Raw genomic sequence first — 8,182 nt, forward strand, 5'->3', positions numbered from 1 at the left:
GAATGAGTCTTACTCCATCAGCCATGCTCAACTCTACTGGAGTAGACATAAATTGTTCCTCCTTTCCCTCATGTTTACTTCTGTCCAGGGTAACTCTTACATATGGAGATTTGAGGGTCAAACTCTCACTTATAACAAACAATTTCTTCAAATAGGATCGGGAAACTGTTTCATAGCAGGGTGTCAGGAGCCAATTAATATTACTGTCACCCCTAAATCCATCCTCCTTTATTTAACAACTTTTGTCTGCTTCCTCTTTGACCAGACAGTTATTGTAGAGTTACCAGACGACAGTGTAGGCCATCTACACTGGTTTTGCCAATACCGTTAACATTTAAGCACCACCCTGATTCTATCTTTGAGATAAGACCCTCTGCCTCTATATCCAGGACCCATGAAGTCCGGATGGGAAACAAGAACTGCTGGTAAATTCTACAGTTGCTTCAACCCCAGATTCCCAGTAAGCACAATTAATATCCAGAGAAAATATAACCCAATCACCTGACCCTTGGGTATAGGGGAGTAGAACAGGTAACAAAACACTCCTCCAGGGTCATTGTCTCTTTGACATCCTGTCTCTTAAATAATACAAACCTGTCATTTCATCTCCTGCTTCAGACTTTGACCTCAGCCTACCTGCTTCTTAATGTCACCCAACCTGGCCACTTTGGAGATTGCTGGCTGTGTGTCCCAGGAGGAACTGCTACTTACAGCTTCTCCCATGACCCCGTCAAATAACATTACCTAGTCATTTACCAACTGCCCTGAACCCAGTGTTGCCATGACTCCCTCCCTACCTTTTTCATATCACCCTCTTTGGCAATGACAAATGGTTTTAAGGATTTGTGAGACATTCTGTAGGGGCATTAAAACCCTTAGATTGTAACAAAACTATAACCCTCAATACTTCCTTTCTGCCCCAGGGCCCTACTGCCTGTAGCACTTCCATTTTCTGTGTTACTCAAGTCTACCATCACCTACCTGCTAGCTGTTCAGGAGTTTGCATGTTAGTATTTCTCTTTCCCAAGTAGGGATGAGACACGGAGAAGAGCCCCTACCAATTTCAGTCAGAGACTCAATACCTGACTGACTTAAAAGAACAGTTCAAATCCTGCCCCACCTGGCTGTTACAGGAATAACCACGGGTGTCACCACAGGGACAATAGGATAGACCATGACCTTGTATCATCAGCTTTCTCCCACTTCATCCAGGAGGTGGCCCAAACCATACGATGGTACTCCAAATCTAACAGGGGATAGATCTTATAGCTGGAAAAGATGGCCTTTGCCTCTTCCTCCAAGATGAATGTTGTTTCTATGCCAAACCATTTGGTATAGTTAAAAAAAAGAAATCGAACAACTTCAAACAGACTTCCAGAAGGGTAAGGAACAACTCAATGCCTCCAACCAACCCCCTGGGCCTTTAAGAATCCCATATGGAAGTAGATATTGGCCTTCCTGGCCTCTCTCCCTCTTGTTTTTCTTTTACTAATCTAACCCTGCTTTAACAGTTTCTTCTCTGCATTTCTCCAATGACAAATTCAATAAAAATCTGTAATCAAACAATCAGTTATTGTTACATGCCTACCAACTGCTAGCCACAGAGCCTGAAGCTCCCAGCTATGAGTGCGCCCTGATGGTGCCAATCAACGGTGCCCCAAGAATGAGGATGCCCTCAGACAGCAGGAAGTAGCCTAAAGAGAAGAACACCTTCATTCCTGCCTCATCATCGCCCCTTTCTAGTTCCTCTTCTTTTATAACAAACAAAAGGGAAGAATGTTAGCAACCAGGCATCTCCACCACCATGGACCCCCGAAACAAGCATCTCCACCACCAGGGACCCCCGAAACAACAGAATGCATCCTCACTAACTGCCAAGATGCAACACATTCCTACTGATGCTACTAGTCATATATCCTCACCCTGTGCATGGGCCAGTCCCTCCTCTTCCCTCATTTTCCCTCCATCCTTGCCCAGTGGCAGCCTCTGTATACCCTCTTCCCAATAAATTTCCTATGTTAGATTGGTCACATGGTGTGACTTTATGACATCCATCACTTAGATCATAACAAAGAACATTTGCTGCCCTTCCAGAGGACCTGAGTTTAGTTCCTAGCATCCATGTAGGGCAGCTCACAACTGCCTTTAACTCCTGTTCTAGAGGACTAAATGCCCTCTTCTGGTTTCCATTGGCACTAAGCATACACATGGTGCTGAAGGACCCAAAAAGCTTTCACCAGCCTTACACCCACCTGTCTCAGATCAAGGCTAGACCAAGTTCCATTCTCTACCCACAGGAACATTCTTGAGTAGAAAATTCTCAGAATGTACTGACTGATGCTTGCTAGCCAATAGATCAATATGCTTAGCCAATAAGTTTGGACTGTGACCTTGCTAATGTAACCTGTGATCCTAAAAAGTATAAAAACTGCTTGTAATAGCTTTTCGAGGTCACCTTCTAGTCACTCACCTCAAAGGACTGATTGAGGGTCGACCCTGATGCACCAGAAAATAAGCCTCTTGCTTTTGCATTGATAGTGTCTCTGTGTCTTGGGGCATCTCGAAGTAAGTACCACTGACCAAGAGTCGAGTGGTCTTACAGTGCATAGACATATATATAGGCAAAAGACCCATACATACAAAGTAAAATTACAGTGCACAGACACACATACAGGCAAAAGACCCATACATACAAAATAAAAATAAGTGAAAAATTATTATTTACTTTGGGTTATTGAGACAGGGTCTTACTATGTGGCTCTGGCCATCCTGGAACTTGCTCTATAGACCAAGTTGGCCTCAAACTCACAGAGATCTGTCTGCCTCTGCCTCCCCAGTATTGGGATTGGAGGCATGTGCCACCACAGCCAACTTAAAAAAAATGTAACTGAGTCATGTTGGGTTTCAGGGTGGTACTCCTGTTTTTGGATGAGACTGGATCTCCTGCAGCCTAGATTGGCTTCTCCACTCCATGTGCTATGTAGATGACAATGACCTTGAGCTTTTCTTTTTCTAGAAAGTTTCTCTGAATAACCCTGACTGTCCCAGAATTCAGTTGACCTTGAACTCTTGATTCTCCTGACTGAATTTCCTGACTGCTAGGATTTCAGGTTCAGACCACCATTCCCAGCAACTTAATTAAGATACTGGCTGACTGTGGTGCTGGAGACTTACCCCTGGACCTTATACATGCCAGGCAAAGTCCCAACCAATGTCTGCACAAACACATATATTTTAAGACACTGGACAGGCAGGAGAGATGGCTCAGTGGTTAAGAGTTAAGGCTGTTCTCCCAAAGGTCCTGAGTTCAATTCCCAGCAGCCACATGGTGGCTCACAACCATGTGTAATGGGATCTGATGCCCTCTTCTGGTGTGTCTGAAGATAGCAACAGAGTACTCAAATAAATAAATAAACAAACAAATCTTTAAGACACTGGACATTTGAGCAAAGAAAGAAAGGAGAGGCACTGGGTGGCAATCAGAGGAGCGTAGGCCCAGGTCTGATCTAAGGGGCCAAACACACAAGCTCTAAGAGACATACATAGAAGCTCTGGAGACACAAACTGAGAAGGGCAACAGGACCCTGTAGAGCCACCTGGAATCCTGGCACTCAGGAGGCTGAGGCAAGAGGATGAGTGGCCGTAAGTTCAAGGATAGCCTAGGCTCCATGCAAGATCCTGTCTGGAAAAAGCAGAGCTGCTGCAGCTCTCCAGGCAAACAGTGGCTGTATGCATGGAGACCAAAGTTGCCTCCACCTTTCAGGTTGCCAAGTCAGGCCCAGCGAGGAGCGACACCTGGGAACACAGCCGTTCCTCCTCTCAGCCATCAGCTGGTCCTTAGGAATCATAAGCTACTGAGACACTGTGAAAGCTTTTTCTGGGAGAGGTCCTGTTGTTACTTGTTTCTTCTGTTGTTGGGTTTAGGATTTGTGATCTTTATTAAGACAGGGTCTATGTAGCTCTGACTGTCCTGGAACTCCCTATGTAGACCAGACTGCCTTAGAACTCACAGAGGCCTACCTCTGCCTCTTATGCACTAGATCTAAATGGTCACCGTGCCCAGCATGCTTTGTTTTGAAACAAGGTCTGACTCTTGAGCCTAAACTGGGCTGGGACTCACTGTGTAGCTCCAGCTGGTCTCAAACTAATGTCAATCTCTCTGTTTCTGCCTCCTGAGTTCTAGGATTAGAGATATGAGAGATAATGTCCCTCTACAGTCTTGTTCATCTACAGATGACGTAGGTACAGAGGCTGCTAGCAACGCTAAGTTTCAAGTACTTCCCAACTCCTAAGGCTCTGGTGAGGCCTGAGGCTAGCACACGCCTGCCAGTGCCTTGTGCTGCCCACAAGAGGCAGCTGGGCCAAGGCCTGGAATGACGATGCTTGACCTGTCTTCTGAGGTCCTTGACAGAGTCCTGAGTGGAATACACACCCACTCAATAAGTCAGGAACAAACCCTGGGGACTGGGTTCGCCCTGGGACACTGGAGACTCCTTGGGAGATGAAGGGTAGGAGTCTTCAAGTAGGCCAGGCCAGAACTGGTCTGTACATAGTAACTGTCTCAATATTCAGGTTGCATATTCTACCTTCTTTACTATTTAACAGGGCAAAGCCTTGATTTGAGTATGCTGCCACCGAGGTCAGCGCCTCTGTTATGGGCATGTGACATGAAAAATAGGACTAGCATCACCAGAGAAAAGATCAGGCTCTCTTCACACTCCTTTCTCTTCACACTCTTACTTAGTACTTATTCTGGTGCTGGTGGCTGAACAGAGGCCATAATCCAGGAACTCCAGCATTGTGCAAGCCTGTCCCCAGAGTTCTCCCATCCAAGTACTAACCAGACCCGACTCTGCTTAGCTTCCAAGGGTGGTATGACTGTAGACAGCATTACAATTCTGAGAAGAATGAAATAGAAAATTTATCTAGGGCTGTAGAGATGGCTCAGCAGTTAAGAGCACTGACTGTTCTTCCAGAGTTCCTGAGTTCAATTCCCAGCAACCACATGGCAGCTCACAATCATCTGTAATGGGATCTGATGCCCTCTTCTGGCATGTCTGAGGAAAGCTGCAGTGTACTCACATGCATAAAATAATAAGTAAATAATAAAAGATATATTTAAAGAAAACTTATCTAAAGTCACATTTAAATGCTTAGGTATAAAAATGAATGCAAATATTTTAATATACTTCTAATGCTTAATGATTAGCAATTTTCATTTAAACAAGGGTCCCTGAGTCCTAGTCATTTTCATTTCTGTTCCAGAATAAAAGGTTGGTTTTGTTTACTACTGCCTTCAAAGGTGACAGGGAAGAGGAGTGGCTCTCTGGAAGGTGACACTTGCTTTACTTATTTATAGTTTGGGGAGGAGTCTCACCTGTCTCCCTGTTAGTCCTACAGTCCTGGTTCAAGCCAGCTTCTAGCCTTAGCAAGCACCAGCCATGGGATCCAGCAAAAGTCAAGCTAAGTTGTTTCCTTCCTTGGGTCAACTGAGCCCTGCACAGAGCCTCAGGAACTCAGCTGTAGGTCACAGTCCACTTAAAGGGTCCTCCTCTCTTCAAAGATAGCTCTTACAACTGTGAAGATTTGGTGAGATTGTTTTGTTTTGTGTTTCGAGACTAAGTCTCAAATAGTCTGGTGCAGTTGTGGTGGTTTGAATACACTTAGCCCAGGCAGTTGCACTATTAGAATGTGTGACCTTATTGGAGGAAGTGTGTCACTGTGAGGGTGGGCTTTGAGACCCTCTTCCTAGCTGCCTGGAAGTCAGTCTTCTCTTTGCCACCTTTGGAACAAGATGTCAAACTCTCGGCTCCTCCATGCCTGAGTGGATGTGCCATGCCTCCTGTCATGATGATAATGGACTAAACCTCAATACTTGTAAGCCAGTGCCCTTTATGAGAGTTGTCTTAGTCATGGTGTCTCTTCATAGCAGTGAAACCCTAAGACAGTAGCTCTTCACTCTCTAAGTAGCTGAGGATGGGCCTGAAGTCCTGATCCTGAATCCCCTTCCAGAGTGTTGGGATTGGAAACATACATTGCCACATCCCACTTTTGGCTATGAGATTTTCAACATTTTAGCTGGGCAGTGATGATACTTTTAAAAAAATCGACATTTTATTTATTATTATTTTGTAGTGAACTTTGGTTACTTGTGGATTCTTTTTTCTTTCACCCTTCTTTTTTCTGCCCTTTCAATACCCTAACACTAGGTAGGAAATAAAAAGGGATAGGAGGGAAAGAAAGAGGAAAATATCCCTGAATACAGTCAGGGGTAGGAAAGAAGGGAACAATATAGATTACTTCCTGCCAATTAGGAGTATCAAGTTCCTTGAGGCAAGTTTGATCTTTGCCATCACAATATCTAATTTCTTTGTTGTTGTTGTCTCTTCCTGCATGACTAGCAACCCACACTCAGGCAGGTTACATACCCTCTGAAAAGTAACCAGAATTCCGAACATCACACACTTGTTAGAAACTATTTACAGCTGGCGAAACCACACCCTGCTAAAACATGAGACAAACCATAGCCAGCTGCTGTGAAGCAGTACCACGTCTCACACCTGGGATTAAATTGAAACTGTATCCCACAATATTTCTGTGTTTTTTTTTTTTTAATTAAAGAAACAAAAAGTGGGTTGGAGAGATGGCTTGGCAGTTAGGAGCACTGGCTGCTCTTGCAGAGGTCCTGAGTTCAAATCCCAGCAACTACATGGTGGCTCACAACCATCTGTAATGGAATCTGATGCCCTCTTCTGGTGTGTCTGAAGACAGCTACAGTGTACTCATATAAATAAAATAAATCTTAAAAATAAAAAAAAAAGAAATGAAAAATCTCACTACAATTTTTCTTGTGGAGAAACACACACACACACAAATATATGAACACACACACAAATACACATTTACATACATTAAGCAGTACATATATGGTCACAATTAAATAGAACCCCAGCTCTGCATAGCTTCTTCCTGGTTCTCTAAGATGTTTCCCAAGAGTTCTAAGAATACCCTTTTCTCCTTTCCATGAAACAAATGGAAAGGCAGCCTGGGCTAGACCTCAACCATGGTGGTTATAATTGTTATTGTTGTTATTATTATTATGTTCATGCATGTACACATACTGTATTGGATCCCTATCCAAACCCTACAAATACCCCTCCAGCTGCTCCCAGACACCTCTTCTCAGTCCTTAAAAGATAATCTAGGTCTACTCTAGTGTAGCTTAGTGGTTAGAGTGCTTGCCTAGCATTCATGAAGCCCTGAGTGGGATCCCCAGCACCCTATAAGCCTTAACTGGTAGTGATACACAATTGCAATCCCAGATTTGCAAGAGAATCAGGGAGTTCAAGGCCAGCCTGGGCTGCAGGAGACCCCATCTCACAAAACAACAACAAAGGGGGGGGGGTGAGAGATGGTGCATCAGTTAACATCCCTGCACAACAAGGGATCAATCATAACTACCATAACTTCAGGTCCAGGGGCTCCAATGCCACCTTCTGGCCTTTAGGGGCACTGAGCACTCACATAAGTCAAGCATTTTTATACATAATGTAGGGGTCAATGATTTGCCAAAGAATGATAACCTGGAGTCAAACAGTATGTAAACACAAAGAGTGTTTTATTCTGCAGAAGTCCAGCACACTGGGGCCTCCCATTACCAAGACAGATCATCAAGTAAGCTCACAGGCTCAATTTAAAGCACACTAGGGAATTCTGGGGTAGGTGACTTCTATGTTAATTTGCATAGAAGTTGGGTCCATCTCTACGGACATTCCATTACTGGGGAGTGGAGGGGGCTGGAAACTTGCTGGGGAGGTCTAGAAACTGTTGTTGAGGAAGTTCTGGAAACTGCTGCAGACCCATTGTCCTTGCCTCAGGGCAGCTTCTGAGGCCTAAACTTGCCTGGAATTGCCCAGTTCACAGAAACAGAGATTTAGGCCTAGTCTCCATAAACTGCCAATTTGAAACCTGTCACGGAATCAGCCTAGCCTTCTCAGTAAAACTGAAACAGTACATTAAAAAATCTCTTTTTCTTTTAAAGTAAACACCATTAAAAATGGACTGAGCATGGTAGACCAGCCTATAATCCCAGCACCTGGGAAGTGGGAGGAGAAGGAAGAGTTCCAAATAATCTTCAGCTACACAGTGAATTTGAGGCCAGCCTTGGCTGTCTGAGACCTTG

The sequence above is a fragment of the Micromys minutus genome, assembly GCF_963924665.1.
Source record: "Micromys minutus genome assembly, chromosome: 2".
Classification (NCBI taxonomy): domain Eukaryota; kingdom Metazoa; phylum Chordata; class Mammalia; order Rodentia; family Muridae; genus Micromys; species Micromys minutus.